The following is a 20738-nucleotide window of genomic DNA, read 5'->3' as shown; positions in this document are numbered from 1 at the left end:
GTCTTGGAAAGGACTTCAATTTTATTCTAAGTATGACTGCCCTTGAGAATCTGCTAGAGAATTTTGATCAAGGAAGTAGTATGATCTGATTTACATTTTAAAAACTCTGCTGTATGGAGAATAGCTGGTAGGAAATCATGCATAAAAGTAGAAATACCAGATAAGCCACTGTATCTGCTTTTATATTTCTTTATCTTTCAGTATTTTCCCCTCTGTTAGGGCCACACCTGTGGCTAAGGGTTGAATTGGAGCTGAAGTCTCTGACCTACACCACAGCCATAGCAATGCAAGATCAGAACCATGTCTGTGACCTGCACCACAGCTCAAGGCAACACTGGATTCTTAACCTGGAGTGAGGCCAGGGATTGAACCTGTATCCTAATGGATACAAGTCAGGTTCTTAACCACCTGATCCACAATCAGAACTCCCTCTTTCAGTATTTAATATCACTTTTTTATTCTCAAACAGTACTTTACATCAGTATCATGGCTTATCGTTTCCTCTTATACTTGAAACATTTTGGTGCATTTATCTGTAAGTATGAAAGGAACATCAATGAGCCAAAAATCCCAGAGATGATTTCTTTAGAAATCTATTCTGATACAATGTGATGATTTTGTCATTTTTAACTATCCATTTTTGACTTCTGTCAATAAAGAATACATATAAACATAAAATCACTAAGGTGTATTTATACACTGTTGAACCTGTTATCAAACTGGCTGAAATATTTTAATAGCATATGGTCAAATATGATATTCTGAAACTCTGAAACTAATTAAGTGAATAGGAGGGAGAGGGAAAACAATGAGTGGTTTGCTTGCACACTTCAGTTTTTTTAACTCTTGCAGGAACAAACTTGAGTAATGGATATTATCACACTAGTGTATCATCTTCGGCACATAGAGTTAACTTGAGAGTCAAATTAAATATATGAATAGATAATCGCCTACCTGATTTGAATGTAAATTTTCTTTTTCTGTTTTTTTTTTTCTCCCATTTTTCCTGGTTGCCATTTGATTTTCTTTTCTCACTAGAGAAGACAGAACATTTTTCATTAAAAGTATATTTCTTAAGTGGAAGAAATGCCAATTTTAAAGCAGCCATTACTACATTGAATTTACCCTGGGACATATGCTAAAAATGGAAGCCAGTGTCACAATGTGCTTCTGGACCTTTGGGAAATTTTTTTTTTTAACTCAACAGGCTATGAAGATTATCATAAATCCTTAGGACAGTAATCCAGAAACTGCTAATGACTGCATTCTTGCATGTTAAAGTAGATGTGCAGGGTCAGCAAAGAAGTACTAATGACGAGCATGAAGAAGATGGAAATCATGGCCTGTCTGCACAAGGGAGTCTTTACATGCAGACTATGGTTTTCAAGCTTAAAAGTTGTCAAGACGCTCCACTGCCACATATTCCAAATGATACACTGATTAAGAAAGGTCAGTATGTCTTTTGGGAGGTTGACAGTCATGATATAGTAACTATGCAAAGCTGCAAGTCTCTGGAGTAGTATTTGTGTCTAATCTATATGGTCACAGGAAATATAACTGCCAAGGATGCCATATTCATCATCTTGAGTAGTTTTATCAGCACTGCCTGATGTCATACTCAAAAGAAAAATCACCAAAAATTTGCTTGGCCATTCAATCATGCATCCTTTGTGAAATGTGCTTGGGGCAAACTCTGTGCCTGGCTATCAAGATATAAAGATGAAAATAAGATACTGTCCCTGCCTTCCTTGTGCTCAAAATAATAAGAGGGGAAAAAATAAGGAACATATTACAATATAGTATGATAATTGCTATAGGAGAAGTGAAATGAAAGCATTAGAGGAAGTGCTAAGTTGGCTTGGGGAATCTCCGTATAAACTATATCCATAACCTGTGAATACAGGAGAACTTTATAATTAAAGATGCTTATTTATGCATCAGAAAAAAATATTTTTTACATTCTCTAAATTCATTATATTGAACTCTATTACTAAAATCTCTCAGTTCTGATTCTAACTCTTACTTTTAAAAGCAAACTACACAAAGTTCATTTCTCCATTAAATCACACATCACATGAATATTTATTATATGTCTATTATATATGATTGCCTTTCCAAAATCTGGCAATAACATTGCAAGCAAAAATAGACATTTTTGTGATAACAGCTTTTATTCTTTAAGAGTAGGCTAGTAAGCCTATTTTTAGAAAATAACAAGTTGATTCTTATATATATGTGAAAAATCAAAAACCTTAGAATAACTATAGAAAAAGAAAACTACAGCACTTAAACTACTATGTGAATTCAAGACTTATTTAACATCTGTTCTTATACAGTAATATTGCAGTCGTACAAGGTTAAAAGCATAGATGAATGGGAAAAATAAAGCTTAGAAATAGATTCTCACATACATGATTAATTAACTTTTTTCAGTGCAAAGGCAGTAGGGAAAGTCTTTCCAAATGGTGTTGCAAAAACTGGATATCCAAAAGAAAAAAATAAAATGAACATTCTACCCTTTCCTCATGTCATACATAAAAACTGTGGATCATGAGTCTAAAAATAAAAGAACAGTATTTTTTAGAAGAAAAGAGTGTGAAATATGTGACTTTGGTGTAGGCAAAGATTTATTAAATAGGGCATAAAAGCATAAGCAATAAAAGAAAAATTAATAAATTGGGTGTTAACAAAATGGGAAGAATTGCTCCAGAAAGACCCCAATAAGAAAAAAGAAGTCACAGCTTGAGAGAAAACAGTTATAATACAGGCAGCTGACAAATGATTTATAGCTAGAGTATATTAGAAGCTCATAACACAATTATAAGAAGATAAATTCCCCAATAAGAAGTGGGCATAAGGGGGAGATGGGGGGAGTGAGACGGACTTGGAATTTGGAGTTAATAGATGCAAACTATTGCCTTTAGGGTGGATAAGCAGTGAGATCCTACTATGTAGCACTGGGAACTATATCTAGTCACCCATGATGGAGCATGATAATGTGAGAAAAAATAATATATATATATATGTATGTGTGACTGGGTCATCTTGCCATACAGTACAAAATTGACATAACACTGTAAACCAGCTATAATGGAAAAAAATAAAAAATAATTTAAAAAAAAGAAGAAGCAGATATATTTGAACAGACCTTTTACAAGAGAGTCTATGCAAATGGTTAAGTGCATGAAGTACACATGCGACAGTTTCTCATCAGGCAAATGCAAATTAAAACTACACCAAGATACCATTATATACCGTTGAGAATGGATAATATTAAAACAGTAATAATTCTTATTACTGATTACATGGAGCAACTTGAACTCTCATACACTACTAACATGAATTTAAAACACATTAGAAAATGAACAAACCTGAAAGTTTTTTAAAATGTTAACAATCCACCTATTATTTGATCCAAGGTAGATTCATGAATGCATACCTCAATCAGGTTGATAAGATACAAACATCAATAGCAGACAGATAGATTTACACCCATCCCTGCATAGATGGATAAGTGATTGAGAATCCAAATCTCAGATCTGTGGGTCAAAGTACTGTTTTAAAGACACTTTTGACAAAACAAGTAGACTGGCCAACATCTCTCAACATCACACAAAGTGGAGAAGTGCACTTGAACTAAAAAACTTCTATAATGTTATCAAAAGCAAAATATTGAATTGTATTACAATTGTACAAGGTTAGTATAAGTCAGAAATGGAACGAGTAACTACAAGCTGTATGCTATGCAGGTGCTAAATAATAAACATTAGATATCAAGGAATACACAATGTCTATTGATTAATACTAGACGCAAGGTCAGGCACAAGGCCTGAGGTCAAAAGAGAACTTGCTATTAACTGGGAACAAGGAAATCTCGGAACAGAAAATATCTACTTGCAATTAGAGACAAATATTTCTGTCTGGTAAAGAAATAACCAAGGCATTCAGCCAAGGCTTAATCTACCCAGAGAAAGGGCAAATACAGACACCTGACTGTAGTAAAAAGGACTAAAAGATAAAAAGATGGATTGTACAAGACGCTATTTATTCATAGACTACAAGAAAAAAATAGAGCAAAACAGGAGATAAGACTTTAAAGGTGAGGGTGCTGGAGTAAAATGGAGTAGCTTGAAAAGCCATAATCACAGAGGCCAGGGCCTAATTAAACTTTTAGCCTAAAGAGGAATGACAAAAGCAAGAACCTAAAAAGTGTGTGTTTGCTTTCTTCATCCAAAGAGATTTATTTATTTATTTAAATTGTCATTATTTTTTCTTTTCAAGGCTGCAACTGCTGCGGCATATGGAAGTTCCCAGGCTAAGGGTCAAATGGTGTAGCCACACATGGGATCCAAGCCACATCTTCTGCAACACTGGTGCCTTAACCCATTAAGTGAGGTCAGGGATTGATTCTGAATCCTCACAGACTCTATGTCGGGTTCTTAACCCGCAGAACCACGATGGGAACTCCTATCCAAAGAGATTTAAATCCTTATATTTCTAACAAGCAAGTCACAAACTACAAATGATCTGCACCTGAGAGCCCCTACACCTACCCCTTCTCTGAGGAACTTCTCTGCTATTGCAGTCATTAAGCCTATTGTGAAAATACTGACAATTCTTAAATAATGTGTAGATTCAGAAATAAAGAAAAAAATAGTATGAAAAGTGCATATGGAAGCTATTTCTGAAGTGTAAATGCCAGGGAAGGCTGGTCCCATTTTTTGAGATCTCCATCCTAATGGATATCTTTCTAAAATACCTGAGTGTTTATTTTCCTTTGCTACGAAGACTATAGTTTTACAAAATGAAAATTCAGTTAGCCAGTATGAGGAATTAGATATCATTCTGGGTAAATTTAGTAATTAATAGATATTGTGGTAATTTTTAAATAATTAGTTGAGTTGTGGAAATTTTAATTCCTTGAAGGTAAATGGTTTAGAAGAGTAGTAGTAAAGAGAGATAGTGAAAAAATTGGTTGTAGAACTGAAGAGAAATAAGAGACAAAATATAGGAAAGTGACAGAGAAAAATTACTGAAAATTTCCTTATCCTTTTCCTTAGGCAAAAGTGTGTGGAGAGACAGGGAAGGTATCTTTCTTCTCCTTCCTCTATCATATGACCAGTTGCTCTCTGACACCAGAGTTGCTTTCTATAGTTGAATCTTATTGTAGATTAAATGGGCTTTAGTAGATTGTTTAGGAGAACCTTAGTACCCATTACAACATCCCTGTGTTTTTATGTGATAAATATGTTTTATATAGATAAATGATATTTAATTTAGGAATATGGAGAATGGTGACATACTTCAATTATTAGTAATGGCCCCTATCCTTCAAGATTGAAGTTAATTAAAATTGTAGTTAACTGATCTTTGCGTTTGAGGTAAGGCTAAGAAATGCCAAATCTTAAAGCGGAAATTACATCAGAACAATAGAAATAGAACATGTCACTGCTGACTTGAGATAATTCCAAAAGAAGCAAGACAGTGGCTTTGAAAACAATTATTATAAGCCCAAATATCACTAGTGTTCTTGCATTCTAGGATTCTATATCTTCAGTATCAAGAAAAGCTTGGACAGTGAGATAATGGCTTAATTTTAAAGCCTAATAATATATAATCAATGTAAGCATCAATTAGGTAAAAATTTGACTCTCAAATTTTATATTAAAATATAATAAGATGGTTTAATCCTGTTTATACCTTAGTGAATATTTTTTTTTCAAATTTAGTGGCCATCATGAGCTTTTGAAACTATGACCCCCTAAAACCAAGTTCTGTTAGGTTTTTACCTCTCTATCAAAAACTTTATTCTCTTTCTTGTCCTGTCCCTATTCCCTTCAGGATTGAGAAATAGCAAAAACAAGAGGGGACTGAAACCAAGCAAGACCCTTAGAGCTCTCTTGGGTAGAAAAGTCCCTCTGTGTCCTCTGTTTATTGTTATGTTGAAAAAGGCTTTAATCTCCTAGGCCTTCTCTGAGTTTCAAAGAGCAGGCATGGGCATTTACACCAGGGAACTGAAGGGTAGAGAAACAAAAGAAAAGCAGTTAACAAGAAAAATAATGACAATAGTTCAATGAAAAACTAGAGTCCTAGTTCCTCCTCAAGGGATATACAGAACAATCTTATACACAGCTTTGAGCTGTTCTGCAGGAACTCAGAACCTCTGCACTAGACCCCAGACTGGATGGAACCAGAAAGTTGATGCTTAAGATTCTTGAAACATCACTCTGTTAACCTCACCACCAACCAATCAGAAGAAAGTCATGCACCCTGCAGCCCTAACCCCAAATGCTGCCTTTAAAAATTCTTCCCTGAGGAGTTCCCATCGTGGCGCAGCAGAAACAAATCCGACTAGGAACCTTGAGGTTGCGGGTTCAATCCCTGGCCCCGCTCAGTGGGTTAAGGATCTGGCGTTGCCATGAGCTGTGGTGTAGGTTGCAGATACGGCTCAGATCTGGCATTGCTGTGGCTGTGGCATAGGCCTGCGGCTACAGCTCCAATTAGACCCCTAACCTGGGAACCTCCATATGCTGCTGGTGCAGCCCTAAAAAAGGACAAATGACAAAAAAAAAATATATATATATATATATGTATGTATGTATATGTGTGTGTATATATATATGTGTGTGTATATATATGTATGTATGTATGTATGTATGTATATATATATATTCTTCCCTGAAAGACATCAGGTCATTTGAGTATGAGCCACCCATTCTCCTCACTCAGCACCCTGGAAATAAATGTGTTTTCCTTCACCACAATTTGATGTTAGTAAACTGGCTTTGCTGTGTGGTGATTGAGAGGACCCAAGTTTGGTTTGGTAACACTTTTGAGTTTAGAAGAGTTTCCTTTCTGATCTTCATCCCATTCTAACAGCTCTGTCATGTGAGAAAGATCCCAATTATTTTTCCAAGAGAATCAACACTACTCGAAACATTTCTGTTTCCTATATTTCTGAACATTTTACCAAGTGGTTTGACATTTTTATAGAATGAGAAAAGTATGCCAAGAAATAGCATCAAGCTCTTTCCTGTTATGGCTAAATTCACATTGGAGAGAGTAGTTAGGCTTTTAAAAAATCTTTCAAAACAGGAATCTCCAGAGTAAAAACTATCAGTGTCTTGCTACATACAAAAATATGTAGAAGTCTGGGGAAATGGAAGTAAAGGATATATTGGAGGAAATCAAGTTATATAGTTGGCCAAAAATATACAAACAGTTTTAGAACAAGATTTTAGGTCATATATTAAGATCTAAAACATGTGTTGTCAGAATATTAAATTGTACATTTCAGTTCCTGTTAACAACTGAATTACTGATGGCAGCACCCAAATTTTGAATCAAGAGTAAATTTCACCTTAAAACTACCTCCTGGTTAAGAATCTTAAAAATGTCAAGATATTAGAGTGTTGTTTAACACCTTTGCTGAATTGATTAATTCTTCACCAATTTATGTTTCAAATTTAGACAGCTTTTATCACCGTGTATTTATATTCAAAGACTAGGGGAATGAATCAAAATGTCTCTTGGCCCATGAATTAGTGAGAGGTGGTGCAATATGCCAGTATTAAATTGGTAAATAGCAGCAGCAGGAATTATCCATGTGAAGATCAATACTGCTATTAGACTTAATGCTACAAATATCTGTCCTTATATATACTAAACATCTTCGGATCACTTTTTATCTAATCTCAGGCCCAGATCATGAAAATCTGGTTAGGGTAACATTATTTTTTGTTAACCACTATAGTTTTTCATGTATATGAAAATGAAAACCGATGAAATTAACTAAAATATAATTTATATTCACACATATCTACATGTTATAGGTGAAGAAATCCTTTATTATTCACAAACACTTATGGTATGCAAAATTATACATTTATTATCATAAATAATTGTCATATATCAATTATCAAATAAAAATGGAAAAATTCACCTATTTATAAGTGTATATCCTTACATACATATATACATATATGTATACATACACACACAGCACATATGTATTGTGTATATATAAATATAAAGTCCTTTGTTCAAAGGTCAACTGTGTGTGTGTGTATATCTATATATACATATATTCATATATGTAGTTAAAACATAAATACACATAGTTTTACTAGATCCTAAATTATGCCTAAATTATGACTGGATTCAGAATCATTGAAATACAATGACTAAAGAGGAAAATTCCTTGGAAGATATTTAAACTTATACCAGACAATGAGAATAAAATAATGAGATAAAACTGACTACAAATGAGACTTGATCAATCACATTCACACTTAGAGAAAAAAATGAGAGATAAAACTGACTAAAAATGATATCTGTATGTGTAAGAAAAGTAATATATTAAAAATAGACAAACATATGACCAAAAAGAAAACAACTTAAATTTAGAAAAATAACTGACATATAAGGGATATAAAAAGAGACAGCCAATGTAATACTAAACAATACCTGTAAGATAAATGCATGCATACATAAATGTGTGTAAAAGTGATCTTCCAAATGGGGCAAACAAATGTACATGTTTTTGTTCTCATTGGATCATAATCCTTGTACATTTGGTAGAAAATCATCTCATCTGATTATTATGGAGAAAGACTTGCAAGGGTCCTCGGTGGTTAAAATAATGTAGCTATGCCCATTATAATGACATGGGAGGTGAAAATACAAGCCTGATTTAAGCACAGGTAGACCAGTGCTCAAGGCGGGTGGAATTGTAAGGAAACCTAAGTACCGCAAAAGACAAAACAAAGGAGAGTTTTGAGATTCTGTACAAACACTTAAATATTTAAATCCAAATATGCATTTTTGAACACATCTGTTGTTTTAGTTGTTTCTCCAACTCACCCAGATTTTGCTATTTCATTTGTTCTAATCTTTTCCAATGGATATTGATGCAAAGCCCAGTTCTTAGACTAGACATAGAAAATAAAGGCAACACGCAAGTTCATATCATTGTGACTTGTTCCCCTATATCATGATATTTACGTAAAATACCAATACTTCTGTTTACTTACAAAAAATACCACTTGCCAGGATTTTTTTTTTCCTGAAAACTCAATTATTTTCTGGTGGGGTGTAATGGCAGTAAGAAAATGGAAATTATAATTAGCGTAGTAAAAATATAGAGAGATCAGGACTATTAAATTAAGGAATCAAAAAAGGATGAGAATGAATCACTGCTACTTTCTTATATTTGGGACCATGATATATTTTAGGATAATCATTATTGGCTCATGACTTTTTAAAGAATGCTGGATCTAAGAATATCAATATTCATATATGTATAAGCATGCACACATATATACATATACATAACGGGGGAGCTTTTTTTCATCTGATGGGATATTTGTACTATTAACAGTATCTCAGTGATTACTAGCTTCAATGAATGGTTTCACCTGCCTTAGTGCAGATAAAACAGAGATCATAAAAAGGAAGCACACATAATTTATGCTTCCTAAATTTCATTGTCATACAGAACATAAATGCCTTAATGAAAAATAGCTCAATGAGTATTTGGAAAAATACTAGAAAAGTAGCTATCCAGAGGGGAAAATGAAACAAAAATATTCTGTGTTGAAATATGGTATGAAACGTTTGGATAAGCAAACGTAAAATGTTCTTCACTCTGAGACTTCTCAGAGCAGGTCTGGGAGCTAAAACCCCGGTTCCCTGCTTTCAGAATCATTGTCTTTCATATCAAATGCTGCTCTACTTAGTTCACAGGGCCCAATTTGAGACTCCGGTGAAGCCAGTGGCTTTGAGAAATTATGCCCTCTCATTTGAACTATCACAAATTCAGGGGAGTTGACCAGGGAAGAGGTATAAGCAAGGGGTACAAGAATAGAAAGGAAACAAAGATTAAGACCCTTGCCTCTCAAATCAGAAAGCTCTCATGCTTATCCCAGTGTCATCTTGAATTAATAAATTCCTCAAGGCCTGGTTTTCTTTATTTTTTTTCATTAAAGTATAGTTGATTTACAATGTTTTGCCAATTTCTGTTGTAGGGAGAAGTGACTCGGAGATATATATATATATATTCTTTTTTATATATCTTTTCCTTCATGGTCTGTCCCAGGAGATTGGATATAGTTCCCTGTGCTGTACAGTAGGACCCTACTGCTTATCCCTTCTAAATGTAATAGTTTGCATTTTCTAACCACAAATCCCCCACTCTATCCTACTCCCACTGTTTTCCCCCTTGGCAACCACAAGTCTGTTCTCTATGAGTCTGTCTCTGTTTTGTGGATAGGTTCATTTGTGCCATATTTTAGATTCCACACATAAGTGATATCCAAAAAACGTAAAGATAACATACAGAATGGGAGAAAATACTTGCAAACACTGCAACTGCTAAGGGCTTAATCTCCAAAATATATAAACAACTCATACAATTCAACAACAACGACAACAACAAAAAGAAAAACCAAGGAGTTCCTGTTGTGGCTTAGTGGCTAAGAATCCTACATTGTCTGTGTGAGGATGTGGGTTTGATCCCTGGCCTCACTCAGTGGGTTAAGGATCCAGTGTTGCTGTTGCTATTGGTGCAAGCTGTGGTGTAGGCCTCAGCTGCAACTCTGATTTGACCCCTAGCCCAAAAACTACCATATATGTTGTTGGTGTGGCTGCAAAAAAAAAAGAAAAAAAATTGAAAAAAATGGTCAGAAGACCTAAATAGACATTTCTCAATATGGTTGCTTAAAGGATTAGTACACAAGTTGTCATTGCTTTTGTTTTTTTTAATGTTACCCTTACTATTTTTAAATTTTTGTTGTGTCTAACAATCCATCACTCTTTAAATGGGATTATCAGTTTCACTTCCAATTATAAATGATAGATCTTTCAATTTCCTTAAAATGATATTGAGGAAAAACAGGTCTCAGAAGAAATTAAGAGGTTTTACCTCCAAAGACAGTATATAAAAACAAACCCAAAGTAATTAATGTTATTTTAATGAAACTAAGACTCTCTCTCTCACACACACACAAACATTTATTTCATGTGAAAGGACCTTTACCTGGTCCTAGTGGCATCACATTAATGAGTGATATTCAGACAGTATAGAGATTTTAACATGATGACTTCAAGACAGCTTTCTCTACTGAAATGTTCAGTACCATGGGCAATAATACATTGATGTCAATCTCTTCTCAGAAACTGAATTAAGGAGCAAAATTTTATTCCTCTGTCTACCTGATCATTGAATGTGTTGTCATGCTAATTACTTTAAAGAGCTTATATTTTTGCACCCTGAAGGCATTGTTCCTTAAAATTTCAATGCCAGGGTCTACTTCCTTAACTTATTTATATTGAAAACAATGATCTGAGAATAAAAAAAGTTAAGCCCTATGAACTCTTTAATAACTGCAGGCAAATGAAAAGCATACTTAAGAATTACTGTTAAACATAATTGAGACAGAAAGGCTGTGGGTTAAAAAAAAGTAATTGAAAACTAAAATTAAAGTTATATCTTATGATAATAAAACAGTGATTGTTATTGCTATAAAACAATATTGAAGTGATCCATATGATCTTATTTAAATAAGTAGTTCTCCATCCTATTTAAGTATTAGAATCATCTGAGGAGCTTTTCCAATAAGACAATGTACAAACCATACCAAAGACTAATTAAAAATACAATTATCAGTATTTTTACAAACTTTTCCAAGTGTTATAATGTGTAGAAAATCTTTCAAACTGCTGATCTTGTTAATTAAACAAAAAACCATCAGACTGAGGTGGTTCTACTACCTTAGTTACTTACATAAGCAAACCAAAACCTAAGACTACAAGCCTCAAGGTTAAGAAATAGAAGATGAAGAACAACCACTCATACAGAGCCTACTAGGCTTCTCCAAATGAGGCAAACACTTAAGCCACAGCCAAATAAAATTACTTCTTTGCTTTACTTCCACCTTTTCTTTATAAAAGTCTCCCCCCTAGTTCCTGTAGGTAGAGTGCATCTAACCACTCCGGTTTTGTGCTGCCTGATTCCAAACATTTTCTCAAACTATTAAAAAATTTAATATGCCTCAGTTTATCTTTTAACGATATAAACCACTGCTCCATATAAAACCATGGATTGCTTATAAACTTTCTGTATCATGGGAACTTTTGAAAATTAGATAACTATTGGACCTTCCGCCTCCAAGAAATGAATCCAAACATTTATATACATCCGCACACCCAAACACATACCTTCACAGATTCCCTCTCTCTCTCTTTCTCTCTCTCTCTCTCACACACACACAAACACACACACACACACACGTATGATTCTGACACAATTTAAAGGCATAGTCATAATTCCTGAAGCCCATATAAAGAAAAGTACCACATTTAAATGTATTCAGGGGAAGATCAAGTACTTTTCAATGATCAAGTAGCCACACCTTGGCTACTGCTTCACTGTTTAAACATTTCTAGTATTAATGACATGCCTTTATTGCTACAACGTAAACCCATTCCACTTGCTCACCATCCTCAAGGCAAACAGAAATCACCATGTGTGTCTTGTGTGACCAAGAATAATTTACTTCCCCTCTTCAAAACTCAGATTTCTTGTCTGATAAATGAATAAACTGATAGAGCATAGGGTAATAATTCAATACAACATATCACACTGGCTTCTAAAACAATCAATTAATATAAGCTGCCACTATTATTGTTGCTGTTTTTATTATTCTACTAATGATAGTTTCATATGCTTCTAGTCTTAATGAAATTTCTCATTTAGTATTTCCATTTCCAGAAAACAGTCACAAAAAGGCAAAAGAAAGCAAAACAAGCAAACTATAAACAAAGAAAACAATGTTGATTATAGCCATTGCTATCATTCATATTTGAGTAAAGAAGTTTTGAACACAGAGTAAATATTATAAATATTGTGCTTCTATTTTTAAGATTTATCTAGGTTGTATATACCATGAGGGCTATTTAATGGAAAAGAAAACTATAGCATTGTTTTTTCCTTTGCCTCTTAGATCATACTAATTCTATAAAATAAATCACTTGTCGATTAAGTACAATTTTTCATTCATATTTTTCTATACTAAATATTGGCACTGTTTCAGTTTATAGATCATATCTATAATCAACTGTAATCAATTCTAATTTGAATGTCAATGTTTGCCCCCTCTTCCATGCAGTTGCTGAAATGACCTATTTAAGTATGCTTTCTTTTTCCTTTCTGTTTTTGTAGTTTTTTATTGAATTATAATTAGCATAAAATATCATACTAGTTTCAGGTACATAAGATAGCTATTTGGTATTTTTATACACTACGAAATGATTCCCACACTGTGTCTAGTTACCATACGTCACCATACAAAATAACAATATCATCGCCTATATTCCCTATGCTGTGTATTACATCCCTGTGACATTTATTTTATAGCTGAAAGTTTGTGCCTCTTAATCCCAACATACTTTGTCAGTCCCCCAACACTGGTAAAGCCCCTGTGGGAAACAGTATGGAGATTCCTAAAAAATTAAAAAATAGAACTATCGTATAATCCAACAATTCGACTTCTGGGTATTTATCTAAAGAAAATGAAAAAAAAAAAAAACCAATTTGAAATGATATATGTACTCTTATGTTCATTGCAACAGTATTTACAACAGCCAAGATATGGAAGCAAGCTAATTAGGTGTCCACAGGTAAATGAATGGATTGAGATGTTGTATGTTTCCTTTAAAATATCCTAACCTAGATTTTCATTCCCTTTTTCTTCTTCAAGCCTCTAAAGATTACACATAACTTTTAAACTAATCTAACACTTCCAAGATGCGAAAAACACCTTGAAACTGAAACTGACAAAGTGAATCACATTCTTCTCCCAATTAAGATCTACAGAGGCAGAGACACTCACACGTGTGATATATATACACAAACACAGCTGGACTGAAACCTGATTTACCTAATGCTAACTTGACTGTTAAAATTTTTCTGAGTTCTAAACTTGCATGGCTTTGGTATTCTGTGAATATGGAAAAACATTTGTCACAGTCTCTTGCTAAAAAAAGTTAAATTTACAATACAAATATTTAATTAATTAGCAATTTGTTTAAGACATGATGATGACATTTTTTGAAGAAGCAAAGAAGGTTAATAAACCCAAAGTTTACAGATGTAGAAAACAACTGACTCTATGTCGTTATCTATTATTTGTATTACTCTTCATCCTCACAAACATTATATGAGGCATTATATAATAGTCCTTACTTTTACAGGTGAGTGGCCTACATTTTAAAGGGTTTAAGAGTCTTGCTCTGGATCACACAGTGTGCAAATAACGAAGGTGGAACTGGATTCCTCTTCTGCCAAGATTATCTATTTAGTATTTGATTGACTTACTTTCCATATTAAAGAGAATCAAGTTAGTTTTTTCTATACTTAACAAGTTCTAAAAACAGCAATACTTGCGTAAATCATGTTACTGCAAAGAAGACTAGCATAAGAAAGATTTAACTCACTTTTGCACTGTAAAGCAACTAGAAATGTGAGATAGCAATAAAAACACCAAGTGAGAAATTCTGTTGTACTTAATTCCTATAAATGGTTCTATAATTTCTCATGTCTGTTCTTTGCATTTAGATGAAGCTTGAAACTATCACTTAATTCTCTATCCTGTATATGGAACTCAAACTGTAAAAGGATGTTGAAAAATGTCTGAAGTTATTAAGAAAAAAACACTACTATAATGAAAGTTCTAGGTAGACTGAAAAAGGGCCCATGAGAGAGAATCTGAATCAATAGAAATAACCAAATCAAAGCTAATTTGGTTTAAATCATCTTTTGGAGTACTTACATGAAACAAATTAATGGCATTCACTGGAATTTAGAGAATATTCTTATTACTTTAAATATCTTACTCCATTTGCACCACAGTGTTAATGTTTACCCACAAAATTTTCATTTTGTGATGCTTAACAGGACTAAGATGGCTGATTGAGATATTTTAAAATGTGGATTTTAGGTTCTGTTTAAAAGGCTTGAGATTTGTTCACTTTCCTTCCATAAAAATTAGCAACCTATTAAAGAAATTAAGAATTCATATATTTTAGCAATTTTTCTTTTACAGTTATTGGATATTTCTTGAATCACTTTCCCTGTTTTTTTCCCCTTTCTTACAAAATGTTTTCATCACCAACTACTGTTACAGGAGCCTATTAACATTAGATTGGCTACGCCATTTGTACAAAATACTAAATTGGATGAATTCTTTGCAGACTAGGCATGGGATCGGTGTATTAAAAGACTATTTTTAAAGGCATATTCTAGACTATTCAGATATATATATGCCCCCTTTTAATACTTACAGAGAAGAAATATAGCTCCTAGACCTACTAGTGTATTGATTTTTGTGTAGTCAATTAAAAAAAGATCATGTGTGACCTAGCTACAAAAATGTAGCCTGCTGTGGTTCAGATTTCTTTCCTGTGTGACTCATGTTGCATGGATTTGGAAGGGAAGGTCTATGCAAGGAGAAAGAATATTGGAAATGTGCCAACTGACCATTCGCTGTGGTGTCTTAGTAGAAAATGATAATAGTAGCAAGCTGTGGAGGACATTCTCATTTGTCTTTAACTGGACTATATAGGTTGGTGGATATGAGCTCTGATGTCAGACTTTCTGGGTATGAATACTGCCTGTATCATTTAGAGGTATATGACTTCAGGAAAGTGAGTTACCATTTCTGTGATTCAGTCTCTTCACTGAAAGAATTAAGATAATAATGACTTTTACATCATAAATTTATTGTGAAATTTAATTATCTACTAGAGGAGATAGTATAGTCCCTTGTTCATGTTCAGTGCATAAATATGTGTTCATATTTTAAAATTTATCTTGTTGTATTTTAGAAAAGTAAAGCATAATCAACTTTTTTTTTCTCTTTATTTTTAGGGCCACATCTGCAGCATATGGAGGTTCCCAGGCTAGGAGTTGAATAGGAGCTGCAGCTTCCAGCCTACACCACACCACAACATAGGATTTGAACCGTGTCTGCGACCCACACCACAGCTCAAGGCAACACAGGACTTCCGACCCACTAAGTGAGGCCAGGGATGGAACCCACATCCTCATGGATACTAGTTGGCTTCATTTATGCTGTGCCACAACGGGAACTCCAGCATAACAGACTTTTAATCATTCCAACATGAGAATTTGTAGGGAAATACTACCTTCTCACTAACGTTTAAATGTGAGCAGAGACTTCTCCTTTACCTCTGTTGTTTACTGTTGTAGCCGGAGGGTTTAGATTAGTGCCTGAACCATACATAGTATGCTGTCTGTAAATGTTTGTTGAAGGAATGAATCACTGGTCAACTTTGAGTTACTCATATCAGAAAACCCTCCATAATATTTCATAACAGACAAAGTGTTTCCTTTTGACATCTATCATGGATATATTCTAACCCATGCTAGCATTCAATCTAATCTTCACTTTTTTGTTAATCTGCTTCCTCCTGCTTCCAGTTCCCTAATGGATACCTTGGATGATGGGAAAATTCTGAAAATCCTTTTGATACTCCACTCAGAGTTTTCCAATATCAGCAATGCCTTTAAAGCACAATATTTTCTCTTTATCTAACTCTATCAAGATTCCCATTCCCAGGTAATATGAAAATAATAATGACTGGCTTTTATTGGGTGATTACTATGGATGTGGTACTAAGATAAGTTTTGTGTGATCTTTGTTTAATCTTCACAATTTTTGTTGATGCAGATTGAGGATACCTTTTACAGATGACAAAAATTGATATTTATTAGAGATATTAATTATACATTATGAGTCAGAAACTATAAAGAGAAAACCAGATTTATTTTATCAGTCTGATGTTAACAGCAATGCTCCTAAGAACCAAATAACTCCTCTACCTATGCAGTTAGTGTTCAGTACTAAAGCTATCAGGGGGTCTGAGGTTTTCACATACACTCCGGTATCAGAGATTGATAATACATTAACTATTAGTTAAGTTTACCCTGGATGGATATGTTTTCACTCTAAAAAAAATTACCTTGAACATAAATATAATGAACTGAAAGAAAGAAATTCTAATGAACTACAAACCCTGTGACAAGTAAATGATTTAGGGCTGGAGACTTTCCCAGAGTTAATAAACTTATAATTTTGTTCTGAGTTTCATTTGACAAATGTATCTATATAATTGTCCTTTTAATCCCTTTAGGATAAGTAGGTACTCTCCTCTAATTAATTAATTCAGTTATTCAGTTCATAAAGGATCTGGAAAGTCTACTATGACTTGAAGGTAAAAGACTTTATTTTTTTTTTGTTTTTGTTTTTTTTTTTTTGTCTTTTTGCTATTTCTTGGGCCGCTCCCGCGGCATATGGAGTTTCCAGGCTAGGGGTCGAATCGGAGCTGTAGCCGCCAGCCTATGCCAGAGCCACAGCAACGCGGGATCCGAGCCGTGTCTGCAACCTACACCACAGCTCACGGCAACGCCGGATCCTTAACCCACTGAGCAAGGGCAGGGATCGAACCCACAACCTCATGGTTCCTAGTCGGATTCGTTAACCACTGCTCCACGATGGGAACTCCGGTAAAAGACTTTAGAAAATTCACAAGTTATTGTAGGGCAAAGACATTTAGACACATAATTGTAGTACAGTAAGATAAAATTGAAAGAAAGCACTTAATACATAAATGGGAATGAATGGTACATATATGTAGTTTGGATAAACGTCACTGGAGCAGTTACATTTATGGGCGAGGGAGTACAGAATGGTGAAAAGAATAGTTTGTGTAGGGAATTCTAGACAGAGCAAACAACATATTCAAAGGCATTCTGGTTTCAAATAATTTAACTTGTTGAGAGAATTAAGATTAGCTGGCTATAAACGGACACTCTCTGATGACTTTAATGAAAAAATCCTCTTCTGGGTTTGTGACTTAAATGTTGGGGCTACTCATAATATTGTCCTCTGACCTTTCCTAATTAGGTTTCTATGAGTTATTTACTTCAGAGCTTTAATTAGCAGCTATCCAAATGTTGTGGTGGCTCTTTAGGACTTTCCAGCATCCTGTTGCTTAGATGAGTCAGCCTAATTTAAAGGAGATAATATGAAGACATAGAATAAAATCAGGAAATGTGAAAAAAATAAAAATTGGAAAGTGGCGAAAATTCAGCAATAACTATTGTTAGTAAGAACTCATGTCTACTTAATACTGTTATATATGGTTACATATATGTAAATATATATAGATAAATATATAAATGGTTACATATATAGATAAATATACAGATATGTTTATATATAACTTTTAGTATACAAATACATATATTTCTTTGCTCTTTCAGGTCAGATAGCTTAAAAGAAATAATATCCTGGTAACAATGTGCACACTTAGGGCCTATTTCTTGGTTGCAAATGATACTTTCCAATAAAAGGAAACAGGATCCCTTAGAGAAATGGCTGATTTTGGACTATGGAAGGAAATACATAAAGTAAGCCTGGAGAATATTGTTTTGCCCAAACTAAGGAAGTATTAAAAGAAAAACAAAAGCATATTATTGGGGTGTGTCAAAGAGCACATGAGCTAATGAAAAAAAAATTCCCAATAACCAAAGCTGGAACTATTAGGTGGTCAACAAAATAAATTATTATTGGATTATAATGTAAAGTATAAAATATGTGTCCATGAGCCCATGCTGATATAAATGATTTAATGAATTAATGAATGGGGGAGAAGAGATAAATCTTCTCTATAGAAGAATTTCAAATAATTTATTTATATTTTCTGCCCTAAAAGAAGGAAAATTTAACTTCCCACTCATAAAGTGTGGCCTATGCATAGAGACTTCCTTCCAAAGTTAAGTATAGGACTGGGGAGAAAAGAGAAACTTTACAGTGGGTCAAATTATAAACACTACTTCAAGGAGTGAGTAGTCAAGTTCAACATCAAAAGTTATAAACCATGTTGATACATGTACTCTTGATACAGAATGAAAATGGCACTTTACCTTTGTGTTCTTCTCTAAAATCCAACTCTAATCAGGAGAAAAGTATCAGACTAGTCCCATTTGAGGTGGATCCTACAATATACCTGCCCAGTACTCCTCAGGAACTCTCAAGATCATGAAAAAAAAGTAAGTTTCAGAAAATGTCATGGGCAAGAGGAGCCCGAGGATACATGACAACTAAATTAATATGGTATTCTGGATGAGATTCTGGAATAGAAAAAAACATTTGGTAAAAATTAAGGAAGTAGGAATTAACTCTTCCTCTAATATCTATTTCTTATTGATTCTATTTTCAAATTGACCTTTATATAATTTGGTGTCAAATAATACTGGATGAATATGTTTTAAGGAGATGTTGACCAAGAGATTCTGAGTAGTTGTACACTGAAGTGAATGAGAATCAGTAAATTATGCTTTTTGTCCGGTCACATACTGTGGGATTTTGGATGAGACATTCTCTCACCTGTTTAGATCTTAATTTCTTTTGTCATCTTGAACCTTGGCTTTGCTTACCATTGGAATCATGCATATAGCAGTTCCATTGAAAAGGTCTGAGGGCCAGGTCCAGCTATAAACCATTTATATGAGGAACTGTGGAGCCCCCTGGAAAATATCTCATTACCAGGAAAAATAGAGCCCACGCATGCAAGCCTTTTGAAACTGTTTTTCAGCATCTAATGGAAACGAAGAATAGGGGGGCAAGTGGATGAACTAGTGTTATTATTCACATTATTTCTACCCTAATCTTAACTAATATGTGCCAAATATGAGAAATGTGAACTGATAGAGAGTATAGATAGTTCTTTCACTAAAATCTCTGAAGGTCAAAGCACTGCATAGAAACTCATGAATTAGCCTAGTTAGGAAAGTGAGATTCTTTCCCCACATAGGGAGAGAGCACCTAGTGTTATTTATTTTTTAACATGTGGAAGGATTTCTTTATTTATTTCTATTACTCATTGAATTTTATTACATTTATAGTTGTACAATGATTATTGCAACCAAATTTTATAGCATTTCCATCTGAAACCCCCAGGACATCCTGCCACCCCTCAACCTGTCTCATTTGGAAACCATACATTTTTCAAAGTCTGAGTCAACATCTGTTCTGCAAAGTTCACTGTGTCCTTTTTTTAGATTCCACATGTAAGTGATAGCATATGATGTTGATGTCTCTGTCTAACTTCTCTTAGCATGATAGTGTCTAGGTCCATCCATGTTGCTGCAAATACAATTATTTCTTTCCTTTTAATGACTAATATTCCATTGTGTATATGTACCACATCTTCTTGATCCACTCCTCTGTTGATGGACATTTAGGTTGTTTTCATGTCTTGGCTATCGTATATAGTGCTGCAATGAACATTGGAATACATGTATCTTTTCAGGTCATGGTTTTCTCTGGATAGATGCCTAGACGTGGGATTGCTGGATCAAATGATAGTCCTATGTTTAGTTTTCTGAGGAATCTCCATACTGTTTTCCACAGTGGTTTCACCAATTTACATTCCCACCAACAGTATACTAGGGTTCCTTTTTCTCCACACCTTCTCAAGCACTTATTGTTTGTAGACTTTTGGATGATGGCCATTCTGGCTGGTGTCAGGTGGTGCCTCAGAGTGGTTTTGATTTGAATTTCTCTAATGATGAGTGATGTTGAACATCTTTTCATGTGTTTTTTGGCCATCCATATGCCTTTGCTGGAGAATTGTCTGTTTAGATCTTCTGCCCA

General features: G+C 34.1%; 1 long non-coding RNA gene across 2 annotated transcripts in view; it reads right to left on the bottom strand.

The window, feature by feature from the left end:
• Nucleotides 1–20738, bottom strand: part of LOC102164767 (uncharacterized) — a 614073-nt gene that overhangs the window by 154583 nt on the left and 438752 nt on the right. Inside the window, exon 5 of one of the 2 annotated variants that reach the window (XR_014821810.1) lies at nucleotides 955–1034. The exons of the other annotated variant lie outside the window; for it this stretch is intronic. This is a non-coding gene — a long non-coding RNA (uncharacterized LOC102164767). The remainder of the gene's footprint in view (nucleotides 1–954; nucleotides 1035–20738) is intronic. 2 annotated transcript variants of the gene reach the window in all.

Source organism: Sus scrofa, chromosome 1 (genome assembly GCF_054392235.1).
Source record: "Sus scrofa isolate SSC_HxYL_T2T_F1_AM1 chromosome 1, Sscrofa_HxYL_maternal_Yorkshire_Landrace_v2.0, whole genome shotgun sequence".
Lineage (NCBI taxonomy): Eukaryota > Metazoa > Chordata > Mammalia > Artiodactyla > Suidae > Sus > Sus scrofa.
This window is presented reverse-complemented; position numbering and strand designations above follow the sequence as displayed.